At 37.2% G+C, this 20,017-nt stretch overlaps 1 protein-coding gene across 7 annotated transcripts in view; it reads right to left on the bottom strand.

Annotated features, from left to right (window-relative positions):
• Positions 1 to 20,017, bottom strand: part of CLCN3 (chloride voltage-gated channel 3) — a 102,726-nt gene that overhangs the window by 66,344 nt on the left and 16,365 nt on the right. The window lies entirely within an intron of this gene.

The raw sequence follows: 20,017 nt of genomic DNA, 5'->3' as shown, positions 1-20,017 counted from the left end.
AAATCTCATGTTGCATTGTAATCCACAATGTTGGAGGCGGGGCCTGGAGGGAGGTAACTGGATCATGGTGTGGAGCCTACATGAAAGGTTTAGCACCATCCACTTGGTGCTATCTCATTATAGAGTACTCATGAGATCTGGTTCTTTAAAAGTGTGTAGCACCTCCCTCACTGCCCTCCTTGCTCTTGCTCTGGCCATGTAAGACATGCTAGCTTCTCCTTCATCTTCCGCCATGAATGTAAGTTTCCTGAGGCCTCCCCAGAAGACGCTATGCTTCGCGTACAGCGTGCAGAACTGTGAGCCAATTACATCTCTTTTCTTTATAAATTACCCAGTCTCACGTATTTCTTTATAGCATCATGAGAAGGGACTAATACAGGCTGCTTTAAGTTTACATTTGGACACACTATATGGCACTAAACCTTAACTTGCATTGTCAGTCATTCTCCGAATCAAAATGCATCAGAGAAAAAAAAAAAGATACAGCAAAGCTTTTCTGGGGGACAATCAATAAACTACACAATTAGTTGTAAAGTTATTGAAGCCCTAAAGAAAGAAGAGGTGGAAATTCTTAAAACTGACAAGCCAGAAAATAAATGGAAAAAACAAAATGGTTTTATAATATTCATACCTCATAAACATAAGAAGTTTTAGTTTCCAATATAGCTATCCGGTTACCCAAATAACATATCACAGGAATAAAAATATGAAGAGTTTGCTTTCACAGACATCACACAATTGGCCCAGGCATGGCGGCTCATGCCTATAATCCCTGCACTCTGGAGGCTGAGGCAGGAGGATCACTTGAAGCCAGGAGTTCAAGACCAGACTGGGTAACATAGGGAGATTCCCAGATTCCCGTCTCTACAAAAAATTTTTAAAAATTAGCTGGACATAGTGGCACATGCCTGCGGTCCTAGCTACGCAGGAGGCTGAAGTAGGAGGATCACTTGGGCCCTGGAGGTCAAGGCTGCAATGAGTCATGATTGCACTACTGCACTTTGGCCTGGGCAATAGAGCAAGACCCCATCTTAGAAACAAAAACAAAAAACATCACACGATGAACAATTTTTCAAAATCAGAACCAAAACCGGCAAACCTGTTTTAATGCCTAAACAATTCCTTTTGAAGGAGTTTCTCAAATATTCAGGCATGAACATAAGCTAATATAAAGACTAAGCAAAAAAAGATTTTAAGAGTTCTAAATTTTAGAAATATTTAAATCCAAATATGCCACTATTTACCTTAAGTGGAACCAAACTAAATGCTCCAATTAGAAAATAAATGCTACCTAATTGGATTTGAAAGTTCAACTATACAGTTCAAGAGTTTCAACAAAACAAACAGATGCAGAAAGACTGAAAGTAAAGAGGATAAAAACAGTATAGTATGCAAACTCTAATCCAAAGAATATTGGGAGTTATATTAATATCAAAGTAGATTGTAAGATAAAAAACTATAATTAGAAATAGAGTTATTTAAAAAATAAAAGTGGTTCAATTCACCAGGAAGATATAACCTAATAACATAAGATCAAAGTATATAAAGCAAAAATTGACAGAATGACAAGAAGCAGTAGATAAATGTGCAAATACAGTGAAAATTTTTTAAATACTTAATAGAAACAAGCAAGGAGAATAATCAGTAAAGAAACAGAGTATTTTAATAGATTAACAAACTTTACCTAATGGACATGGAGAGAACACCATAACCGAAAACTTCACATTATGTATTCTTATAGCATACATGGAACATTTACAAAAGTTGACTTTTTTTCTGGGCCACAATGCAAGTTGCAAAAAATTTCAACACACTGTAATTACATAATGCATATTCCCGGACCGCAATGCAATAATGTTATAAATAATTAAAAACAGCCAGAAATTCCTCATGTGTTGGAAATTATAAACTGAACTTCTAAATAACCTATAGCCCAAAGTAGACTCATTATAAACGTTAAAAATGATTTTTAAATAGTGATAATAAAAAAGGCATATGGCATAGAAATAAAACAGTATCTGAAAAAAAATTTATAGCTTTAAATGCACTTAAAGGAAAAGGCAAGTTAACTGAAGAGCTAACCATCCAGTTCAAGAAATTAGAAAAAAAACTCATCAAAATAAACTCAAAGAAAGTAGAAGGAAATAAGATCAGAAATTAATGAAACAGAAAAGAAATACATAATAGAAAAGAACAAAAAAGGCAAACCAATTCATTGGAAAACCTAACTATTGATAAATCTACAGTGACACAGATTAAGATGGGGGAGGGCAAGGGGAGAGAAAGGAGAACAAGAGAGAGGAAGAAGGGAAAGGAGGAGGGAAGGAGAGGAGGGAAGGAGAGGAGGGAATAGGAGAAAGGAAAGGAGACGGATAAGAAGAATTGGGAAAAAGAGAAGAAAAAGACACATAACCATTATCAGGATGAAAAACCAATAGTACAAAATGGGGAGTCTAGAAATAGGCCCTCCTATATATAATGAGCCCTTCATATATATATCAGAGGTGGCACTGTACAAGAGTGGGTAAAAAATTGTTTTCTAGTAATTGATGTTGGGACAACTGGCTATCTGATATGGTTTGGTTGTTTTGTCCCCTCCAAATCTCATGTTGAAATGCGATTTCCAGTGTTAGAAGTGGGCTTAGTGGGTGTTTGTTTCATGGAGGTGGACCCTTCATGAATGGCTTGGTGCCCTCACCATGATAATGAGTGACTTCTTGCTCTGTTAGTTCACAACAAAGCTGGTTGTTTAAAGGAGCCCGGCATCTCTCTCATGCTGCCTCTCTCACCATGTGACACGCCTGCTTCCACTTCAGCTTCTATCATGATTGGAAGCTTCCTGAGGCCCTCACCAGACAGAAGCAAATGCCAGCACTATGCTTCCTATACAGCCTGCACGACCTCTTTTCTTTCCTTTTTTTTTTTTTTTTTTTTGAGATGGAGTCTCACTCTGTCACCCAGCCTGGAATGCGGTGGCATGATCTAGGCTCACTGCAACCTCCACCCTCCGGGTTCAAGTGATTCTCCTGCCTCAGCCTCCTGAGTAGGTGGGATTACAGGCGCCCACCACCACGCCTGACTAATTTTTTGTATTTTTAGTAGAGACAGGGTTTTATCATATTGGCCAGGCTGGTTTCTAATTCTTGACCTCAGGTGATCCACCCACATGGGCCTCCCAAAGTGCAGGGATTACAGGCTTGAGCCACCACACCCGGCCAACCTCTTTTCTTTATAAATTGTCTGGCCTCAAGTATTCCTTTACAGCAATGCAAAACAGACTAACACACTATCTACATGAGAAAAAAATGAATACACTCACACATACACACACACACACATATACAAATCAGATGACTACACAACTAAATGTAAACAGCAAAGCTCTTACAAAATAATATAGAAAAATGTCTTCATAACATCAGGGTAGGGACGTTTTTTAAAATTAAGATACAAAAAGCCTTGGCCATAAAGCAAAAGATTAACACATAGGACCACATTACAACTAAGAATATTTGTTCATAATTTGTCCATTAGAAGAGTGAAATGCACTCCATAGAAGATAGCTGTAACACATTTATCCAACAAAAAGTTTGTGTCTAGAAAATAAAGAACTTCTACAAATCTGTAAGATAGGCACTCCAATAGAAAAATGAGTAAATGACCCAAACTGGTACTCTGAAAAGGATTTCCAAATAGACATGAAAAGATGCTACATCTCTTTGACTACAAAGAAAATGCAAATTAAAACCACAATCAAAATCCATACATAGCTAGCACACTGACAAAATTAAAAGTGTGACAATATCAAGTGGTTAGTGAACGTGAAGCAATGGAAGCTCTCATACATTCTTGGTCTGAATGTATACTGAAACACTACTGTGGAAAACATGACCTATGACCCAACAAGTTCACATCTAGGACAAATAAAATTTGTGCACCTAAGGACCTAAGTACCACACAAGTACATGCATAATATTCAAAGTAGCATTGTTAGTAACCACCAAAACCTGTTAGGAGCTTCAAGATCCATCAAAAGTAAAATGAATAGGTAAACTGTAGTAAATTCATTTTTTAAAAAATGATATATAATAGTTTAGAGCAACCACACAGCTACTACCTGCAACAACATGCCTGATTCTTGAAAGCCACATTGTGTGAAACCAAGAAACAAAGACATATACACTATATGATTCCATTTACTTAACTTTCAAAAACAGGCAATGCTAAATTATATACTTCTTTTTTCAACACACCATTTCTGGCTTGAATGAATTATATTCTTAAGGATGCATACCTAGATGAGCAAACCACAAAGTAAAGCAAGAAAGTGATAGACAAAGAGAAAATAGTATTTACCTTCAGAGGGAAAGGAAGGGTTGTGATTAGGAACGTACGCAGGAGGCTTCTGGAATATGGTTATGCTTTATTTTCTTAACCTGAGTGGGCTACAAAGATGCTTGCTTTGTAATAACTAATTAAACTACACAATTACGTTTTATGCATTTTCTGATGTGTTATGTCACAATTCAAAAGTCTTTAAGTTAAAAACATATCCTAAGTATCTCTAATTCTATTAATATCTAATGTGGATTTCTTCTTTTTTTCCCTACCTAAACCCTTCTAGTTTAATCTTATTTACAGTCTCAATCAGTTGTAGGTAACAAATTTCATAAGCATCTAAACTGACTTCAATGTGTTCTAAGGTGCTGCTTTTTCCAAGGAATTTCCTCTGTATTTCAGAACTGTGTAAAATAGGTCCATAGACTTATTATTTTATGTATAATCAATCTTCTGTATCCAGGGATTCTACATCTGTGGTTTCCACATATGTGGATTCAACCAACTATGGCTTGAAAATATTTGGGAAACAAATGGATGGTTGTTCTGTACTGAACATGAACAGGCTTCTTCTTCTTGTCATGATTCCCTGAGCAATACAGTAGCACAACTATTTACACATTTACATTTTATCAGGTATCATAAGTAATCTACAGACAATTTAAAGCATATAAGAGGATGTGTGTAGGTGATATGCAATTACTATGTCATTTTATATAGGGGACTTGAAAATCCATGCATTTTGGTACCTGAGGGGCTCCTGGAGCCAAACTCTCACAAATACCAAGAAACGACTATATTTACTTCAGCTTATGATTTTACAGGCTTAGCACGTAACTCCTCCAGCCCTTTTCAACTGAAATTCTTCACCAGGACCACAACACAAAACATGAAGCTTGAAAATTTTCTCAATTCTCCCAAGGACAGTTCATAGGTAATATTCTACATGCACAGAAGAAAAGTTAATTTGTCACATCATGATATTAGGGTGAGAAAGGTAGAGTGAAGAGGTAATCATTTTAGTTAACTTTCTTTGAAATTTTTTTAAGAAGAAAAATTTTTTTTGCAGTGCAATGACAATAATTAAGGTGGTAAGTGAGGTATAAACCACCAGTTTCTGTATATTATAAAATTAAGCTGATTTCTTTCCAATGACCTTTCTGATGATATCTATCCAGTACTTGATTGACTTTCCACTGGCATCTTAGGCTAATTTTATCAAGGCACCAGTTTATTATTAATACCAACTTCTTTCCTAGTTCATTAGTAACATCTGAATTACAGCATTTCATAAACCTAGTATGAGTTTGTCTTCCCTAAATGCATTACCTTACTCTTATATAAACCCACAAATTTGGGCAGTCTCCTACTCCCTCATATAAGTATAATAGGTTAACTAAGTTGCTCTGGCTGAAGCAGTCTGGGGACACAGGTGTAGAAATGTTTACAAAGTAGTTGGCAACAGAATGTGAAGTGTCAAATGTATTAAGAACATGACCCTGCTTAGAATAAATATCAGATGAACTTTAGAATTATTTGTTTATTTCTAAAAATAATTCAGAGTAGAGCATTTAAAAGAGCTCTGACCTTTTCCCAACAGACAGACATTAAATGGTAGCAGTGTTGTGTTAACTTCATTTAAGAATTTCTTAGAAAAACTCTGCCAAAGATTTACAATGTAACCACCATTCTATACTTTCTAAACTGGCTTAAGAATATATGTTGTCAAATTTGACTTTAGAGTCAAATGTCTTACTCATTAGAATACTACCAATGTTATTGGAAAATGCCAGATAAAACAATAAAACTAAAATCAACTTGTCATCTACTGAAGACAATATGCGCACACATAACCTTTGAAACTCTGTAGCAAAGCCAAATTCTTCTAACTAAGAATACTTTTCTTGGAGCTATACCACAACTTTATACTGTTGGAAATTTTTCTGTGCTTATAAATCTACATACGAGAATACTGTGTTTCCTAAAACACCTTTCTTGGATTGTTTTATTAATGTTTTCTACCAGCAGTTAATATCAAACAAAGAGCTTCATTATTCTTAGTCACAGAAAGAACCAACTCAACTGTTTTATCAGCACTCAGACTATCTTTAGCAACAATTCCACCACTCATTTTTTTTTTTTCTCTTAGATAGGGTCTCGCTCTGTCACCCAGGCTGGATGGAGTCCAGAGGCATGATCATGGCTCACTGCAGCCTTAACTTCCCAGGCTCCAGTAATGGTCACGTCCCAGCCTCCCAAGTAGCTGGGACTACAGCCGTGCACCACCATGCCCCAGCTAATTTTTATATTTTTTGTAGAGACAAGGCCTTGCCATGTTGCCCAGACTGGTCTCAAGCTCTTGGGCTCAAGCAGTCTGCCCGCTTCGGCCTCCCAAAGTGCTGGGATTATAGGCATGAGCCACCGCGCCCAGCCTTTCACCACTAATTTTCAAAACATCATATTCACTACACATTAACAGATGTTTTATTTCTGGGAACTGAAAATACATTTGTGTATCTGATTATTATGCAACCATTAAAAATGATTAAGCTCTTGCACCATAAGGCAGTGCTTTATATATTAAAAACTCTCTGCCTTATAAATGGCACTACCAACTGCATGTGCTAGAAATACAGAACATTTATCCTTATACTGCCTCATTCTACACCAAAACAATCAGTATATCTGGCTGATTTTACTCCTAAATCTATTTTGAATCTCTCTACTCTCTATCACTACCTATAGTCCTAGACACTATAATTTCTTTTCTGAACTATTATATTTACCTCCATACTCTCACCACCTAACAGTCCATTTGCCCACATGGCCTCTGAATGATCTTTTTAAATTACAAAGTTCGTATGATTCCCTTGATTCAAAAATCTTCAGTGGTTTCCCACCACTCTTGGGGAAAAGTACCAAAAACTTTACATGTATTATTTAGACCTTGCTTAGCTACGTCTTCAGCCTCAGTCCCTTGCTTTCTAGTTATCATTCTCTGCACTCCAGACATTTTACCTCTAACGCTCCAAGCTCCTTCCCTCTGCCTGCAACTGCACCTGTACAAGCTCCTAGCACCTCCAATGCCCTGCTTCCTTCTTTCACATGCCTGACTTGTATTCATTTTTCAGTTCTCATCTTAAATAATACATATTCAATTTTGATTTCCCCACTTATATGTTCTCACATTCATACTTTTTTTTTTTTTTTAAGATATTCTCACTTTATCACCCAGGCTGGAATACAGTGGCACCATCTCAGCTTACTGCAACCTCTGCCTCCTGGATTCAAGCGACTCTCGTGCCTCAGTCTCCCGAGTAGCTGGGATTACAGGTGTGCACCACCACACCTGGCTAATTTTTGTATTTTTAGTAGAGACAGGGTTTAGTCACATTGCCTGGGCTGGTCTCGAACTCCTGGCTTCAAGTGATCCATCTATCTTGGCTTCCCAAAGTGCTGGGATTATAGGCATAAGCCACTGTGCCTGGCTGACATTCATACTTCTTTACAGCCCTTATCGTATCACAGTTGTAACTTTTTTTGTGAGATTGTTTAATAGTACTCTCTATCACTAGAGTATAAGCTCCATAAGAGAAGGACACATCATTCTTCTTCACTGCTCTATCATTAGCACCTACCAAGATGTCTGGTCCACAAAGGAGTCTAATAATTATTTGCTGAGTGAAATACACATAGAATTAAGTCTAGAAAAAGACATATCCAAATAATCAGTTATCTCTGGGTGGTAGGATTATGGGTAGTTTTCATTTTCTACCTTATATTTTTCATCATTTATATTTTCTACAATAAGCACATTTTGCTTTTATTATTTAAAAGTTAACTCCAGTCCATTTTTAAAAATAAACTTCATTTTGGAATAATTTTAGATTTATGAAAGTTGCAAAGATAGTACAGAGATGTCCCAAATACCTCTCATTCATAGTTTCCCCAATTGTTAACACGTTACATTTCCATGATACATTTGTCAAAACGAAGAAACTTGACATTTGTATATTAAGTAAACTCCAGACTTTACATAGATTTCAGCACCTTTTCCATGAGTGTCCTCTTTCTATTCCAGGTCCCAATACAGGATCCACATTGCATTTAGCTATCTTGTCTCCCTGAACTCCTTTGGTCTTAGTTTTTCAGTCTTTCCTAGTTTTCATGATCTTGACTAGTCAGGTATCCTGTAAAATGTCATTCAGTCTAAGCTCATCAGTTGCTTTTCTTATGATTAGACTAGGATTATGGGTCTTTGGAAACACTATCGCAAAGGTGACATGCTCTTCTTGTCACATATCAAGAGTACATGATATCTATGATTTATCTCTGGTGATATTAATGTTCACTATTTGGCTAAGATAGTGTTTTCCAGGTTTTTCCCTACTCTATTCTTTGGAAGTAAGTCACTAAGTCCAGTCCACCCTCAAGGGAGGTAGGAATTGAGCTTCTCCTCCATAGAATGGAATGGGTACATAAATTATTTGATGGGAGATTTGTCTCTTTTGCCTCATATTTATTCAATCCTTTATGTCAACTTATATCCTTTATATCATATATATGGGATTATTTTATACTTTGAGTTATAATTCACGCTACATTATTTTTGTTGCTCAAATTATTCCAGCTTTGACCCTTGGGAGCTTCTTCAGGTAAGTTCCTGTGTTCCTCTGATGTGCCCCCATCCTTTGTTTTATGAGTACTTCTTCACTCCTGGTACTACAAGACACTCTGGCCACATCTTGTATTTCTACTCTCTCAGTCCTAGACTCTGCCATTTCTCCTAGGCAATCCAAGTCATTACTAAGACCTAAAGTTAACTATATAAGATTTTTTTTTCTTGAGATGGGGTCTTGCTCTGTCACCCAGGCTGGAGTGCAGTGGCTGATCTCGGCTAACTGCAGCCTTGACCTCCCCAGGCTCAAGTGATCTTCCCATCTCAGCCTCCTGCATATTGAGGACCACAGACAAGCACCATCATGTCCAGCTAATTTTTCTATTTTTTGTAGAGACAGGGTTTCGCCATATTGCCCAGGCTGGTCTCGAATTCCTGGGATCAAGAGATCCATCCACCCACCTCAGCCTCCCAAAGTGTTGGCATTACAGGCATGAGCCACCACGCCCAGCCAACCATATAAGATTTTTATGAACCCAGGATAATCTATCTGAATGTCATGATGTAGGTAGTCTGTTTGATAGCTGCAGAAAGTATAAGTAAGTTTAAACTTTGGGCACTCAGGCTAAAATTATCATAAAGGACTCTCACATATAATATTAAATAGCAACACTTCCATCATTTCTTCTACCGTATTCTTTTGTTTCCAAAACTAATCTGAATCAGGTAGGTAGAATAGATATGTTTCCCTTCATTTTTTAGATGAGAAAATCTAAAAGGGTGTGATGACACTGACTAATGTCAGGCAGGTAGCCATTTTCCTCTGTGGTTTTCTCCTGGCTTTCTATTCTATCCCTATTTCCTTCTGGATTACACTACCATTTTGGTGGGCCCTTATGCAATACAGTTTAACAATATAGATAAGTGGCTTATATCCTGCTACTCTACTGAATAACCCACCAGTTTAGTGTCCAGCTAAACCAAAACTTTATATAACTGTATTAGTTCGATAATTTAAAAGGTCTGAGTGCTGTGGCTCACGCCTGTAATCCCAGCATTTTGGAAGGCCGAGGGGGGCAGATCATTTGAGGTCAAGAATTCGAGACCAGCCTGGCCAACATAGCAAAACCCATCTCTACTGAAAAAAAAAAGTATAAAAACTTAGCTGGGCATGGTGGCACATGCCTGTAGTCCCAGCTACTCGGAAGGCTGAGGCACGAGAATCACTTCAACACTCCACCTGGGAGGCAGAGGTTGTAGTGAGCCAAAGTATCACCAGGGCACTCTAGCCTGAATGACAGAGTGAGACTCTGTCTCAAAAATAATAATTAAAAAGGAAAAAAGACTCCTAAAAGGTATAAAATATGAGCAGTGAATATGTTGAATAGACGACTATTTTACAAAGAAGTAAACTCTTAACGAGCTCCTACTCTATGCATGCCAATATATTAGACATTTGTAAGAAGGAAGGATAAAATAAACAGTATATATGGCTGCCCATTATATATGAATATCCCTTCCCCACAAAACTTGGAAATAGAAAAAAATAAGAATGCTCATCAAGTGTTAAACTATGTAATCAAAACGTAATGAATCAGCTCTAAACAGAACTATGTACATAGGAAAATAAATTACTTACAAACTAACAGAAATTACTAGGATAATTTTACTGAAAAAAATGTGTTGCTCAATTTAGGAGGAGGGCAGGCTATAAACAAGTAAGACAAATACAGATAAAGTCAAGAATGCAAGCACAATAGAAGCAACACCCAATTTACTACATACGAGGGGCCCTTAACTTTAACTGAGTAGTAAGGTAAGGCTTACTAAAGGGACTGAGGGCTAATTTAAGAAGCAAAGTGAAAGTAGTACTTTAGCACTACTTGGTATTGGAATACTATTAGTATTCTAGACAAAGGACCATGTATAAAGACCTGGAAAAATGACAGCCAGGCACAAGCTCAAACCTAACATTTACAAGGGCCAGGGCAATAGTACAACAGAAGGCCCAATTACCATATGGACAAAATATTTAGTTATACATCAAGTTTAAACTATTAATATGTTCTATCCTATATACAAATATACCTCGGAATGACCTGGAAGTTTAAATTCAGTTTTATAATTCTGCAGCCAAATTGCTGACAATTTGGAAAATACTGAAAGTATAAAGAAAAATTATAAATCCCCAAATTCCATCATGAAGAAAAAGCACATTATTTTGGTGTATTTTCCTCCAATGTTTTTTCTGTGTGTGTATATAATATTTGAAGAGAATTGGGAAATCATATATGTAGATTTTACCCTTTTTATATAAACCCTTCACTCTTAAAGTTTTTAATACAATATAACAAGTCACCTTATTCGTGTACCCAGTGTGCATTTGGCAGCTAGCTTATCTTAGAATTCTCAAAGTGTGGTCAAGAATTGTCGAGAGACCCCAAAAATCTTTCTCAGGGGTCCATAAGGTTAAAAACAACGCTTTCGATAATACTAAGATATCCGTGTCCGATTCCTACTGCTATCGTAACACACTGCCGTAAACTTAGTAGCTTAAAACAACACAAATTTATTTTCTTATAGTTCTGGAGACCAGAAGTCTAAGATCAAGGTGTGTCAGCAGGGCAGTGTTCCTTTTGGAGGCTTCAGGGGAGAATCTGTTTCCTCGCCTTTTCTAGCTTCCAAAGGCCACTTTCATTCCTCGGATTATGGCCTTTTTCTCACATCACTTCTTGTTTCCATTATCATGTCTGCTACCACTAACTCTGATCCTCCTGCCTCCCTCTTTTAAGGACCCTTGTGATTACATCAGAGATACCCAGATAATCCAGGATAATCACTCCATCTCTAGATATTTAATCACAAAGTCCATTTTAAAATGAAAGGTAACATATTTACAGGTTTTGGGAATTCGGGTGTGGGGATGGCCATTATTAAGCAGACCATAACATTCTTTGTCTTGTTCATTGTATTGGCCTTTCATTTATAGTACAAAAGCAATAGTGACGAAGACAGCTTGATATCTAGCATAAATCAAAACAGTGGCACCAAAATTTACTAGAACTTGTTGTATTGGCCAGGCACGGTGGCTCACGCCTGTAATCCCAACACTTTGGGAGGCTGAGGCGGGCGGATCACTTGAAATCAGGAGTTCAAGACTAGCCTGGCCATCTCTACTAAAAAGACAAAAATCAGCCAGGCGTGGTGGTGTACATCTGTAATCCCAGCTACTCAGAAGGCCAAAGCACGAGAATTGCTTGAACCCGGGAGGCGGAGGTTGCAGTGAGCCAAGATCGTGCTCCGGCCTGGGCAACAGAGGGAGACTCCGTCTCAAAAAAAAAAAAAAAAAGAAAAAAAAAAGCAGTTGTTATATTTTTCACCAACATGAATTTGCAGAAAACAAAAGTCTGTTTCACTTCCAAATGTTCTTGATAAAACAGTAAGTATTCATTTTATTAAATCACAACTCTTGAGTACACATCTTTTTAATATTCTGTGTAACAAAGTAGAAAGAACGAACAGAACACTTTCGCTCATACTGTTGTACAATGTTCCGTCCTGAGGAAAAGCACTTATCTGAATATTTGAGTTGTGGGCCGAACGTTTTTCATGGTACACCATTTTTCTTTGAAAGAAAAACTGACACACTCACTTTAGTTATTTAGGCTAAAGATTTTGCCAGACATTTTCTCAACCTGTCTTTTCAAGTAAAACAACTGACAGTATATTGTTGCCAATAAAAAAAATTTGAGCTCTCAAGCAAAAACCAAATTTTGGAAAACTTGTATTCACCACTGTGAGCCAGACAGCTTCCCAACACTTTGGAAGGCCGAGATGGGAGGATCACTTGAGCCCAGGAGTTCGACATCAGCCTGAGCAACATAGTGAGATACCCCATCTCTACAAAAAAATTAAAAATTAGCTGGGTGTGGTAGTATATGCCTATAGTCCCAGCTACTTGGGAGGCTGAGGTGAGAGGATCACTCAAGTCCACGGAGGTCGAGGCTGCAGTGAGCTGTGATCATGCCACTGCACCCCAGCCTGGATGACAGAATGAGACCCTGAATTTTTTTTAAAAAATTATTTTGAGGCCAGGCGCAGTGGTGCACGCCTGTAATCCTAACACTTTGGGAGGCCGAGGCGGGTGGATAACCTGAGGTCAGGAGTTTGAGACCAGCTTGACTAACATGGTGAAACCCCGTCTCTACTAAATACAAAAAATTAGCCAGGCATGGTGGTGTGTGCCTGTAATCCCAGCTACTTGGGAGGCTGAAGCAGAAGAATTGCTTGAACCTAGGAGGCAGAGGTTGCAGTGAGCAGAGATTGTGCCATTGCACTCCAGCTTGGGCAACAAGAGCAAAACTCTGTCTCAAAAATATATATATATTTTATTTTGAATGAAGACTCCTGACTTTGCCCATTGGCATAGCCTTTACTTTTCATTAGGATGACTTCTGGTGGCTTCTATTCAGTCTTACATTCAGCTGGGTTGTGTTCTGTTGCTAAAGAAAAACTAGCTAAATGTAAATAATACACTCTTTTATAATATAGCTCTGTTATAATTCTAAAATCACTGTTACCTAATATATATCAAACCTCAGAAAAAATATACATTGATGACCTCCTGAAACTCTCTATACAGTCCATCTATTCGAAGATAGTCTAAAATACACCTATGAATCCTGCCAGAACATCACAAATAATCAATGTTTATACTATATAATAATGGTGTCATTGTGGAATCTTGTGATTCAAGTAGGAGATATTGAAGAATGTTAATAATAAAAGCCCTGTGAGGACGGGCACGGTGGCTTACGCCTGTAATCCCAGCACTTTGAAAGGCCAAGGCAGGTAGATTGCTTGAGCCCAGGAGTTGCAGACCAGCCTGAGCAACATGGAGAAACCCCGTCTCTACAAACAAAATACAAAACAATTAGCCAGGTGTGGTGGTGCACACCTGTAGTCCCAGCTACTCAGGAGGCTGAGGTGGGAGGATGGCTTGAGCCTGCGAGGCAGAGGTTGCAATGAGCTGAGATCGTGCCACTGGGTGTGACAGAGTCAGACCCCTGTCTGGCAAGAGAGCCTGGGCAACAGAGCCAGATCCCATCTCAAAAACAAAAAACAAAAAACAAATCCCTGTGAAATTTTACTGCTTACTCCAAGCATATTCCTAAAAATCACTGTTTCATACACTAGCTAGTAAACACTTCATAATGTCACCGGAGATTTATCTTAATATTAGTAATAGGGTGTCTGCTGAACAATTGGTTAGGTTTTTGTTTTATAAACACTTTGAATCATTTAACTAAACAGGTTCTTTTATTTACTTGCTGCTATGAAGTTTAGAGGCAAATTTGTAGTCTCCTCTCAAGAAGTATATTGGTAAATCGGGCGTGGTGGATCACACTTATAATCCCACCACTTTGGGAGGCTGAGGCAGGAGGAGAGCTTGCGGCCAGGAGTTTGAGACTAGCCTGGTCAACATAGTGAGATCCCATCTCTACAAAACATTTTTTAAAGTTAAAAAAAAAATACATTTTAAAATGTATATTGGTAACTTTTATTGGTCTCATATCTACATTTTACGTCACCTCAAGTTGTTTTCCCTTTGCTTCATCTGTGTCAAATACTTATGTAAATGATTGAATTCTGTTTATCCTTTTAAGTTGCTTTATATCCTTTTTTGGAATGAAGTAGATTATTAGTATATTTCTCACTATAAATACATTTGTATTATGGTTTTACCTAATGAGATCTAAAACCCTAGTTAATATGAATCCGCCTCTTAGAGACAGCTAGTTTCATGTTGATGCCATGTTTCTGCGTTTACAGGAGGAAAGGCTGGACCCTGTATTTGTGTTGTGTACCCTCACTCTAGGAGGTGTCTTCACACTAAGAGATGGCCACTCAGCTTCTGGCATTATCACTCTGCATCTACTTTGCCAAGCTTCTTCTTTTGAAATGTCTTGTGTAGGCAGTAGTTATGAATATGCCACCCAGAAGAATATCAGATGAATAAACTTACAAATATTTTGAATAAAGCTCAATCTAACAATAGATATTTGAATGAAAATACTGGAATCTCTTGTAATAGCTCAGAAGGTAGCTTAAGTTTTAGCACAGGTGGTAGGATCACAACACCTTGACCAGGACAGTCCACCTCTGAGCCTCGTCTACTATGTGGTTTCTGAGTTCTGAAGCTCAGAATGTTACATATATGGGAAGTAGAATACAATAATCTATGTAATTTCTCTGGATTCCATTCCCAGTTATCACATGCCCCAAGATTTCCAATAAATCAGAAAACCTCACATTTGCATTTTAGTATTTCCAAAGGTTTTTTATTTTTATTTAGAGACTGGGTTTCACTGTTGCCTAGGCCAGAGTGCAGGGGCTATTCACAGGTGCGATCATAGCACCCCACAGCCTTGAATACCTGGGCTCAAGCAATCCTCTTGCCTCAGCCTCCCAAGCAGCTGGGACTACAGGCACCCAGCTTCCAAGGCTGTTTTTATTTTTATTTTTTTAAAGTTATGTATAGATAGGAAATCAAACACTTAGGAGTGAGCCCTCTCAACTCTTACTCCTCTCACATTTCCCTCTCAGTCTATACATAATCAGAAACCTGGGAGACCCTTGATGTTGTCAAGTAAACATTTCAGGTGTGATAAAAAAGGATATAGGCGCCTAAATTTTAAACTTACTAGCATAATCACGTTATCAACATAAATTAACTACTGAAAGTTAATTTGCTTAAACATGGCTGATTACAGTTTTTACCCCATCAGTCAATCTCAATAACTTCTCTTACTTCAAGTGAAGATAGTACCATCTATTATAAGAATAATTCTAAAGCTGCACTCATGAACAGTCATGTGCTTCATTTTCAATGAGTCAAGAGCCATATGGTTCTCTTTAATGAATACAACTCTGGCAACAAAATCTTGGCTCTCCCTTCCTGTTACTTGCATTAAAAAAATTTTGCATTTTCCATGGAATCTGAATTATTGACCAAAATGACTCATTCAAATTAGATATACCTAATATAAACACATTTCAGGCCTACTTTTTCAGCTTTTTGCTAGCTGAAATTTCTGACTGATACTACTAGTCATCATTATACAGAATAACTTCTATTTTTTAATCAGTGTACTCTAGATTGTTTAGCACTCACTCTGAGCAGATTGATTACATTTTTGAGATTATTAAGTACACATAGTTACTTTCAAAGCAAGGGCTATGCAACAGATATCTACTGAAGTCAGTAGATTCCAAAGCAGTTTATCTCTGACAAGCTAAATCCTAATCCAGATGTCATATTTGAGTTCTAGAGCTACAGCTTTTCATTAATACTAGTAGAGATGTTACTGACATCTCATTTGAACATGAACATAAAAGAAAACTGCTTATGTTGGGGGTACAGAGTCTAACATATCCAAAGGGAAAGTAATCTAGAAGAAAACAGAAACAGCTACTATTTAGTGAGTCCTTACCATAAGCCAGTCACACTGCTAAGGATTCTATATGCATTATTTGTTAAGATCTCTATATGCATTTAATTCTCAGAGCAATCATTTAAAGACTTTATTATTTAGGAGTTTACTACTATGTTGTACATGGGAATAAACTGAAGTATAAACAGGCTATGTGACTTGCCAAAAGTTAGAGAGAGAATAACTGACAGAACCAGGATGTAAATTCAGGTCACCAACTTGAAAGCCACTGAACATCATGGATTTTCATTCAACACATATTCAAAAAAACACTATCAGTACCTTCTGGTAATAGTTATTTTTTGGTATGCTAAAAAGATATGGAGTCACGAAGAATTACTGCTTGACTTACTAACCACTTCCATACTCCCCAGATACTGAGCAGAAACAGAAATAAGTTTTTTTCCTCTGAAATCTGCCTTAACCCACAGTGAGAGACCTAATGTGAGGCTCCAACTTCTTCCAAGACATTCCCCTCCCTGCTACTGTTAACAGAAGAATATCAGCTATGTTGAAAGAAAGAATATTCACTGTCTTAAAAAAGGACATTCACTGTTTCACATATATAATAATTATCCCTATTGCTGGATCTTCATGCATTATCTTCCCTTTACAACCTTCCCAATTCTAAAGGGATATCAAAATGATATCTTTTTTTGGTGAGATGTAACATTTGGAACTGTACCACCGAATTTAAAACTCACACAGTTATTTTTGACTGCTACTCCATAACTTATACCTTCAACTACACTAACTTTGAGGACAGAATCTTTATATAAACTACCAATAGACTGGGCACAGTGGCTCATGCCTGTAATCCCAGCACTTTGGGAGGCCAAGGCAAGAGGATCGTTCGAACCTAAAAGTTCAAAACCAGCCTGGGCAACACAGTGAGACCCCATTGTTACAAAAAATTTTTAAAAATTAGCTGGGTCTAGTGGTGTGCAACTGTGGTCCTAGCTACTCAGAAGGCTGAGGCACAAGTATCTCTTGAGCCCAGGAGGTAAAGGCTGTAGTTAGCCATCATTGTGCCACCGCACTCCAGACTAGGCAAAAGAGCGAGACTCTGTCTCCAAAAAAAGAAAAGAAAACACCAATGGTTGCCTACGCTATAGTCATTCCAACTTTATACTTGCTAATTGGGCCTTCCTCTTGTTTGCATGTTAAAGTGCCTAATTTCAGAGAAGGAATCATAATTGTCCTAACCAATCAGTAATTTCATTCCCCTTTGCCAGTTATCAGTCTTGGGGTGGGCATGTGACCCAATTATGGCCAGTGACACATAAGGAAGTCTAATGATAAGGTTCTAGAAAAATTATCCTCCCTGATAAAAGAGCAACACAAATAGATCCTTTTTATGCCCTTGCCCCATCCTTACTGCTTGGCACTCTCTCCTGTTGAAGACCATGAGTAAAGACATCACCAGCACTTGATGGCAACGTGGGAAGGTGGAAGGAGTCAGCTCTTTCTATATCTTTCTACTTCCTGGAGTTAATTTTCTGCCTCACATAAAGGGCTAAAGAGCTATTTAAACACAGAAAAAATGGGTATGCTATTAATTTCACCTAATGTTTCAAATTATGAATATATGTATTTTTCTTGTTTATAATTTTGTCATTAAAATTAGAAAAAAAAATCTGTGATAAAGACAGCAAATGACGAATAACAGCAAAATATTGTATTTTAAACCAGTAAATATCCAAGGGAGCCAGAACTTGAAGTGTCAATATTCTGAAAAGAAGTGAAACAAAGAAAGGTAAAACCCAATAGTCTCAACCATTTTCATTCTTGACCTATTTCCTGGTGAGAAAATGGTAAGGAAGCAGAAAGGGGTAAAAAGAGGTAAAGTATTCTGAAGTCCCTGCATTTTCCATGAAGTGGTAAAAGTACCAATGCCTAGAACTAATAAATCAAGGATACATGTAATAATCTCTAGGGTAGCCTACTGAACAAAAAATAAGAGAACATATAACAAGGTTTTGAAGGTAACAGAAATAAGGGGAGAGGAAAGAACAGATGTGACAAACAGAAAACAAATAGAGGATGGTCTGAAACCAAACATATTGGTGATTATGTTAAATGCAAACAGACTATAAATCAATAAAAGACAAAAACAAATTTAAAAAACAAAACTCATATATATCCTGGGCATTGGCATACGGATAAGACAATTATTTCAATGTAACACAGTAGAAAGTCCAGAAACAGATCTACAAAAATATAGCCACTTGATACATGACAAAGATGTCACTATAGTACATTAGAAAAAGCAAAGTTTTTTCCAACAAATGGTGTGGGGTCAACTAGTTATTCATATGGGAAAAAAATGAATCTGAACTCTTAACCCACATCATATTTAAAAAATTAACTGCAGGTAGGTAGATCTAAATGTGAATACACAAAAATAAAACTTCTAGAACAAAACAGGAGAATATCTTTGTGACCTTGAGGTATGGGAAGACTTGTTAAACAGAACAAAAAAAAACACTAAGAATAAAGGAAAAGAAAAAGTTTTTGTTGTTGGTGGTGGTGGTGGTGGTGGTGTTTGTTTGGTTTTTGAGACGGGGTTTTGCTCTGGTGCCTAGCAGGAGTGCAGTGGTGCAATCAAAGCTAATTTTTTTTCTTTTCCATTTTTATTGTAGAGACAGAGTCTCACTTTGTTGCCCAGGTTGGTCTCAAACTCCTGGCCTCGAGCAATCCTCCTGCCTCAGCCTTCCAAAGTGCTGGGATTGCAGGCATAAGTGACTGAGACTGGCTTAGAATAAAGGAAAAGATTAGCTGGATTTCATTAGAATTGATGATATCTTCACCAAAAGATTCCTTTAAGAGAGTAAAAAAAATACCACAGAATGAGAGAAGATAACTGCAATACTGTACATGTATCTGAAAAAGGATTCATAATCCGAATGCATAATGAACTCCTATAAAACAGGGAAAAGGACTGAATAGGTGCTTTAAAAGAGGCAATCTAAAAAGCCAATAAACACACAAAAAGGCATTTAAACTCATAAATCATCAAGTAAACATAAATTGAAACCAAAATGAGACTACTGCAACCACACTGGAATAGCCAATTTTTTAAAAACTGTTATCATGTATAGGTGAAGATGTGGAGTAACTAGTATTCTCACACATTGCTAGTAGAAATGTACATGCTATATCCACTTTGGTAGTATCTTTGAATAGGGTAACTGACAAAAAAAAAAGAAATGGAAATATCTCTGATAGTATCTGATAATGCTGAGATATACATATTCTATGATCTAAGCATTCCATTCTGTGATATAAATCATACAGAACTGTGTACATAATGTGCACTAAAACATATGCACATGACAATTCATAGTGGCACTGTTAGCAATAGCCAAAATATGAAAAAAAAAACAACTAAATAATGAAATATCAGTGTAGAATAACTAAATAAATTGAAGCATGTTCACACAATGGGGCACTACACCAACAATGAAAATACGTTAACTATTGCTATACACAACAATATAGATGATTTTGAAACGTAAGTAAAAGCCACAGACATAAAAGAGTACACAGTATGAATTCCACATACATA

This window comes from Pan troglodytes, chromosome 3 (genome assembly GCF_028858775.2).
Source record: "Pan troglodytes isolate AG18354 chromosome 3, NHGRI_mPanTro3-v2.0_pri, whole genome shotgun sequence".
NCBI lineage: Eukaryota > Metazoa > Chordata > Mammalia > Primates > Hominidae > Pan > Pan troglodytes.
This window is presented reverse-complemented; position numbering and strand designations above follow the sequence as displayed.